At 45.1% G+C, this 7,943-nt stretch overlaps 2 non-coding genes across 2 annotated transcripts; both read left to right on the top strand.

Annotated features, from left to right (window-relative positions):
- The first annotated feature begins 945 nt into the window (after positions 1-945).
- trnav-cac (transfer RNA valine (anticodon CAC)) lies at positions 946-1,018 on the top strand. Its single transcript has one exon. It is a non-coding gene; the product is annotated as a tRNA-Val (tRNA).
- A 6,595-nt stretch (positions 1,019-7,613) lies between these two features.
- On the top strand, positions 7,614-7,686 carry trnav-aac (transfer RNA valine (anticodon AAC)). Its single transcript has one exon. It is a non-coding gene; the product is annotated as a tRNA-Val (tRNA).
- The last annotated feature ends 257 nt before the right edge of the window (positions 7,687-7,943 follow it).

Here is a 7,943-nt window from a genome sequence, read left to right as displayed (position 1 = left end):
CTGCTGGAAGTAGCCATCAGAGGATGGGTACATGGTGGTCATAAAGGGATGGACATGGTCAGAAACAATGCTCAGGTAGGCCGTGGCATTTAAACGATGCCCAATTGGCACTAAGGAGCCTAAAGTGTGCCAAGAAAACATCCCCCACACCATTACACCACCACCACCAGCCTGCACAGTGGTAACAAGGCATGATGGATCCATGTTCTCATTCTGTTTACGTCAAATTCTGACTCTACCATCTGAATGTCTCAACAGAAATCGAGACTCATCAGACCAGGCAACAACTGTCCAATTTTGGTGAGTTTGTGCAAATTGTAGCCTCTTTTTCCTATTTGTAGTGGAGATGAGTGGTACCCGGTGGGGTCTTCTGCTGTTGTAGCCCATCCGCCTCAAGGTTGTACGTGTTGTGGCTTCACAAATGCTTTGCTGCATACCTCGGTTGTAACGAGTGGTTATTTCAGTCAAAGTTGCTCTTCTATCAGCTTGAATCAGTCGGCCCATTCTCCTCTGACCTCTAGCATCAACAAGGCATTTTCGCCCACAGGACTGCCGCATACTGGATGTTTTTCCCTTTTCACACCATTCTTTGTAAACCCTAGAAATGGTTGTGCGTGAAAATCCCAGTAACTGAGCAGATTGTGAAATACTCAGACCAGCCCGTCTGGCACCAACAACCATGCCACGCTCAAAATTGCTTAAATCACCTTTCTTTCCCATTCAGACTTTCAGTTTGGAGTTCAGGAGATTGTCTTGACCAGGACCACACCCCTAAATGCATTGAAGCAACTGCCATATGATTGGTTGGTTATTGAACAGGTGTTCCTAATAATCCTTTAGGTGAGTGTAGAAACCTTTATCTCACAGGCTGGCCCACGGGAAACGCCTGTGCGCGTTTTACCAGCCGGCTTCGATGGGAGCCATTCGAAACACCAGGACAGGTCGGTTTCCGTAGTGTAGTGGCTATCACGTTCGCCTCACACGCGAAAGGTCCCTGGTTCGAAACCGGGCGGAAACAACCCGCGGTGCATGCGTGCTAGTACACACAGTGCTGACCACAAGTGAAGGTCTGAAGACTTTGTACTTGACGACCGCTGTAAATGGTTTCTTGACAGTTGTTGAGCAGAAAGTTATTGATCTTCCGAGGGAAAGGTCTGAAATCCGGGGGGTTTGCATAGGAATCAAAAAATTCACCACGGTGGTCCTCCCTTAGATAAATAGCCAGCCAATGTTCTCCGGGCATATTTTTAGGGTGTGTGTTGATTATGTACATTGCAGGTAAATTCTTGATCTTAAATTTAGGCAGCTGATCGCAGGCGTAGACTCCTTGAAACAGTTTCCGTGAGCCGGCCAGGGCATTCATGATGTGGTTGAGCTCTCTGGTGTTCATTTTAATAATAATCATACGGAACGTTTCTCCTCTGACTCACCTCAATAATGTTGTCAAACACAGCATACACGACCATATTTACAGTGTGTGGTAGAGGCTGCTTGAAACGCATCTCCAAACGCATATTGCCCGTCTTCATCAGTGAAATATGTTGTCCACACTCTTCGTCAGGGGTCAGGTTGAAACCATACAGGGTGTAACCGCTGCAGTATTCCCGGCGATCGATCAGCAGAGTTTGATCCTTGAGATGGCGACCCGTAGCCAGTACTAGACTGTAATATTCACGAACCGCATTGCCGTTTTCAAAGTCAGGTTGAAAAGGTCTGGATGGAACCTGCACACCATCGACGTACAATGCTATAAATTCCGCGTTATAATGTTTAAAGTTAAAGGTGTTCTTGTTGTAAACCCCGGTAAATGCATCATTATCCACGAGACCTATAATAACCTGTTTTGGGAGCTGTCCTAGAAACAGATTTTCCTGGTTCATCACCCGTGTCCCTGCGGGGATACTGTGGACTTTCATATAGACTCTTTCGATCGGGTACTTGGCGTTTGCCGTCACTAACGCCAGCGCGTGTCCTAGTTTAACCGCCGGGGAGACGGACACTTATTTCACAAACAGCGAGGCCGATAATATGGTCAGTTTATATTTTTCCGTATCAGGGGTCATCAGACAAAAAGCACTTTTACTACGGATCATTTTAATTTTAATGTCTACCCCGTTGAGCATGAGTTTTTCTTGGAAAAATATGTCTGCATGGATATGCCCCATTAGCTCAAAGGTCCTCCCTTCTGTTGAAGAGGCCGATCTTTTTTGCAAACCCTTATTGAGTCCCTCTGGATCCTTGTCGTCCATAGCTTCCGGGATGTCTTTGAAGAGAAGGCCGGGGCTGAACTGTTTGCTTAGGGTCTCCTCACTATAATTAAGGATACACTCCATCATGACTCTATAGGGGTAAGTATTGCTGCTTTGACTAATGAGCCGATCTCCCAGGGTCACATCCACCTGTGAAAACATGGTGGCCACCGGGTAATTGATTAATTGATGACCCCAGCGTTGGCCGTCTTCTCGATTGCATCGCCATCCTAATCAGTCACTTTACAGTTCATTAAAATAAATGTGTTATTCAAATCAATATAATCCTCGCCATTGCCAGCTATAAAAAACTCCAGAGGGGCCGTGTCTGAAATTGCAGAAAGAGGGGGAATCTCTACATATATGATCTTATCTATACTCGTTTGAGTGTATGGAACTGTAAACAGATCCAGTTCTGATTTGACGCATTCTTCCGATAGACTGTTGACAAAAGACATGTTTAAAAGATGTATCCTGAGGCTCTATTTTTCTTTCTTTGAGACTTTCTTTTTGCAGGTTTTTTCTTGTGCTGCTTCCTTCTCCGAGTGTTTCCACGATATGTTGGAGAATGAGAGATTCTTCGTTTTTTGTTAGCCACGGATCTTCGTCGCCCTGGTGGACACATGCTGTTTCTTCTTTTACCCCCCCTCCTCGCCATTACCATGAGACCCGAACCCTCCTGATGCTCATGGCTAGCTGCCCGGTTCATAACATTGGTGAACACGTCACTAACAATATTTTTAGCCGCTGATTTCAAGTGGGGTCTGGCTATAGCAAAGCCTCTCTTAAGCAGGGGTACGGCCATTCTAAAGAGACCATGAAAGAGTCCTCCTAGACCGGCGCCATACATTGTGGGGGCTCCTACAAAACCGGGCAAGCCGTTCCCGGCTTGCATCTTGTAATAATCCACATAGGCGCTAGGATCTACATAACCCCTCGAGGTAGCCATTTTAATAATGTACAAACTGTTTCAGGGGTCGAAAATGTAGTTTGACAATAACTTTACTGAAGCGGAAGGGTACGTTGATATTCTGATCCGATTTTACTTCGATCGTGATGTTGTCAAATTGGGTCTTTGAGACTGGTACGTAGTGTGGCTTGTCATAAGTAATTGTGACCATGTCATTGCTTTTACCTTTAATAAGTACATTTCTCAAAAGGGGGACATAACTATCCCCGACCCTCTGGTGGGTTATGATATCCGTATACACATAAAGAGTGTAAAAGCCGCCCCACCACTTCTGAGAACCTGCTCTCTGTGTCAGAATAGATCCCAAATATACGCCCCAGTTGGCCGCTGGTTTGAATGCTAATACCTGGTTTTGACACCTTGTACACTCTGTTTTTAATAGGGTTGTAATATAGCTTGATGTTGGGGGTGCCTTCTGAGAACTGTTTATGCATCTCATCTAATATTTTATCCACATTGTCATAATAACCTCCTTGTATCGTGAATGTCCATTGACTCTTTTTAACATCATCAAAAATGGCGAAGGTGGCATCCTTATCTTGTAAAACAGCCCAAGTGTAAGGATACTGTATTTCCGCCAACCCCACTTCCCACGACCCCCTTAGATCTATAGATTTTCCAAATTGTACCGTGTAACTGGATATTTCATTTTTAGGGTATATATCGAGAGAGGCGTTACTGGGTAGAGTCACGTAGAAGCCTCCTGATTCCATCTTGAGTATCGAAAGTAATGCCCACAACACACCCGCGGGCAAGTTGTTATAAGGATTGAATATCGCAAACCTGTTGTTCCGGGACCCAACTATTGAACTTTTCAGGCCATCCAAGCCATTTCATCAACACATATTTTTTCCGGTTCTGGGTTTTTTCAGCTAATATCTTTTCAACTCTGTATACACTGTCTTTACCCACAATAATTTTTTGTAACTCGGCTTCGTAAAACGTTCCTTCTATATCCTCCCCGTCATAGTCTTTTAACCGGTACACGGGTGGGTCTCTAGCCAACTGTTCGGTAACTGTAAAATATTCGTCAGAAAATGTTTCTTCATAACCTTTGGCAAAAGTACTCCTTAGCTTTGAAACGCGAACCACATCACCGATGTTGAACTTATAAGTAGTTTTTCCCTTCTTAATAAATGGTCCGTATAATTTTTTATAGACCTTAAAATAATTACTTTGATCAACATCTTTAGGCTTCATTTTAATACTGGTGTGATACCCTTGGTTGTAAGCATCGATAAAATCCTGAACTTTATCAAAATACTTGAACGTGTTGACCGCTGTAAAATATCTCCACATTTTGGTCTTTATGGTGCGGTTAAACCTCTCCACTACCGATGCCCTAAGCTCATTACCGGTGGTGAAATGATGTATTTTGTGTCTCTTCAGTAGATTCTGAAATTCTCTGTTGAGAAACTCTTTTCCTTTATCAGTCTGCAGTTTTTTAGGACATCGACCCTGGGACAATATATCCTCAAAGGCCCTTGTCACCGCCCGACCTGTTTTATTATGTAGAATGCGAGCCCAGGCATATTTTGATAACACATCGATACACATCAACATCAATTTGTGACCATTGTTATGTTTTGATAAATTTGACATATCGACTAGATCCATTTGCCATTGTGAGTCTATGTCAGTTGCATATACGCGGTTTCTTTTAAAGTTAATCCTGAGAGGTTTATGTTAGGTATAGGCGTCTTGTTCCCGTAACCATTCTGAAACAACCACATCATTAACCTTCACTCCGGCCTCAGCGAGTCCTCTTTGAAAACCCTCCTTACCCGCCAAACCCCCAATCTTGGCTGGGTTGTAGTATAGTTCCTGCATTTGGGGAGCTTGCCGAGTCATTCTGTCAAATAACCACACAGACCCACACTATGCGCAAAGTTTTTATACAAGGTTTTTTATTCAACTTCAGGAGAGCAGATACCCCTTTTAAGACATTTGAGAAAAGTATAACATACACAACAATTTTTTCTACGGTCCAGACAAAATGAAATCAGATGATTGGTTACTTGATCTATATCAACAAATATACCTGTTTCTTTATCTTGTAGGCACACACCTCAGTTACATATGTAAATAAAACAACATTATGACCTATTTTAAAATTAAACAGAGGTGTATTAAACATGCTCAGTAAAAGGTCATACAGATGTTGATGAAATGGCCTAATATCATTCTTGGCCCCCTTGAGCCCTTCATCCCAGTGTTCGTACCCCCCGGTCTTTGTTACAGCAGCCATTCACTTTTCCAGGTTTGAAAGTTGATCCTCATCGATGGTTAAATCTGTAGAGAAAAGGCTCGCGTTGGCTACTTTTCTGTCAAGCACATGGTGTAATAGCGCTCTCAGGTTAGCTGCAGAGTGTTGATGACAGAACCAGTTGCAGAAGCAGTCCAGAACATTCCCCATGTTCAAAGTCCCTTAGTTCAGGTCAGAGTCTGAATCAGTGGCGTAGATGTCGAATTCTTCGTCGCTGCCCCCAGCTTTAACTTCTTTACGGAAGAAATAAGCTTTTAGCTTGCCAGCGGTTTTTCTACTCGGCTCATCCAGGTCATTGAGCAGCTGCCCAAGTTTCTCTATTATAAACGGCTCCTTTTTCAGCTCCAGCAAAATCTCATCTATGATTTTCTGGACTTGTCCCACAGTGACATGTATGTGGGAGTAAGAGAGCGCCTTGATTAGTGCCGGTTTCAGCCACGGTTTGTTCAGTCTTCTGTAAAACACATTGAAATAGAACAGGAAATAGTAACGGTCTGGTTCAAACAAACAACTGTGTCTCAACTGACTGGGGTGATTCACTTCACACCCCCGACAGACTTCTTTCAGAGCTCGGTCGATGAGAGCACTCAGAATATAAACCAGGGTGCTTTTAACCACTCTGCTTACTTGGTCACATACCCCGGGCATAAATCCTGCGTCTTCATCACGCCCCCGGGACAGTCCGATGCTCATTGGGTCGCCTGGTGGTTTGTGGGGTGTTTCTCCATCCATTGGACTGACCCCCTCCTGAGACGCACAGACGGTAGACAGTTCGGCAAAATCGAGGCCCTCCATGAGCTCCAGAGGCTGGGGATCCCCGAGACTCATTTGGACATCCATCGCACCGCATGTTGTTTCGTCCTGAGGGACCGGGGTCTGAGGTCTTGGAGAGTAACCACAGTCAAAGGGTTCCAGAGTGTATACAAAATATGGGGAATAGAACCAGGGGTGATCCCGGGTTTGAAGAGGCCTGTAGAGCCTGTCGACGTCCGCAGCTTTCGGGTAAGACATTCTCTTTAATTTTAAACCATGAATGAATTGTTGCACCTTTTATCCTATCTCTTCACTACGTCACGACACACCGCCCTCTTAGAAGAGAGTAGCCCCTGAGCCGTCAGACCCCCCTCCAAAACCCCACACGTCGTCTGTCGTAGTTCTGCAAGCTTTCCCATTCACACCTTTCAAAACCCTGAGTCGGAGACTCCATTTCGCATTCTCTTGGACCCTCTTGCAAGCCTTCTAGAGTCTTATCCACAAGCCCCAGATCTCTCCAGGCCATCACCTTCAACCAGTCCTCATAAGAGTATTCAATTACCGTCTCAAAAGGTTCCAACGTACCCTCCTTCTCTCCCAAAGCAAAAAGCTCCACTCCAACATAGCTGGGATCCCTTTTAAAGCGGTAACCCCGTCGAGCCCCCCAGAACAACACCCAGGAGCGTTCAATCTTCAAATTGGTGAGTACAGGAACCCTTGCCCGGGATTGTTTCTTGCGGGGTTTCATGTTGATGTCGCTGGACATGTTGAAGAAGCGGGATGTTTCAGAAGCTGAGAATTAAAGAGGTATTGCCTAAAAGAAGCGCGGGTTCTTAAATAGAGAGGAGAGTTTCGGGGCGTTGCCTTCAGAGGGGTGGGGGTATTTATGGGTGGCCTTGTTGTTCAGGGTTTTATGGGTGCACACTTTCTGACGGATATGACGTAGGAATAATTAAGGAAATAACTCTACCTAAAATCACGCCCCCCAATTATGACGTAGGAATATTAATAAGCTTAGGGCATACGTCATAACAAAATAGGCCGCGCCCAAAAAACCCTACTATCTACTCTTATGTAGTTGAAGGCGCAGTATAGCTCTCATAGTCTGGTGGTGACGGAAGACCACCAGCCGTTTGAACAAGCCATTCAGCATCACCTTGTTGGGTTAAGTGCAGGCACTGTCAGAGCGCAGGGCGTCCTGCCTTTGAAAGAGTTTCCGAAGTGTCCTGATGTGCCCTTTAGCAATGCCAAACAGGTCTGTGAAAATGGCATCCTTTCGCCGCACTTCTCACAGCCTAGCCGACCTGAAACACCTGAGCCCGTTTTACCAGCAGGCTTTAACGGTAACCAATTGAAGCAAGAGGCAGCGGTGTCAGTTTCCGTAGTGTAGTGGTTATCATGTTCGCCTAACGCGCGAAAGGTCCCCGGTTCGAAACCGGGCGGAAACAGCCTACTGTGGGCTGGCCCTTTTCGTCATGCTTGCCCTCGTGGTTCCCCGGAGGCGGTGGGTGTCTTTTCTTCATTGGAGTGCCCGCAATCGATGCACTCAGAGCGTCCGTCCGTCGACAGGTTGAAATTGTAAACGCTGGTGTAGCCACTTTTAATTAAAATCTGATGATGATGATGATGATGATGTTGTTGTTGTTGTTCTTGTTGTTGTTGTTCTTGTTGTCATCGTGGTCGCCGTCATTATTATTGTTAAAGT

The sequence above is a fragment of the Amia ocellicauda genome (assembly GCF_036373705.1).
Source record: "Amia ocellicauda isolate fAmiCal2 chromosome 11 unlocalized genomic scaffold, fAmiCal2.hap1 SUPER_11_unloc_2, whole genome shotgun sequence".
NCBI classification, from domain to species: Eukaryota; Metazoa; Chordata; class Actinopteri; order Amiiformes; family Amiidae; genus Amia; species Amia ocellicauda.
Note: the sequence above shows the minus strand (reverse complement) of the source record. Positions and strands in the feature narration are given on the sequence as shown.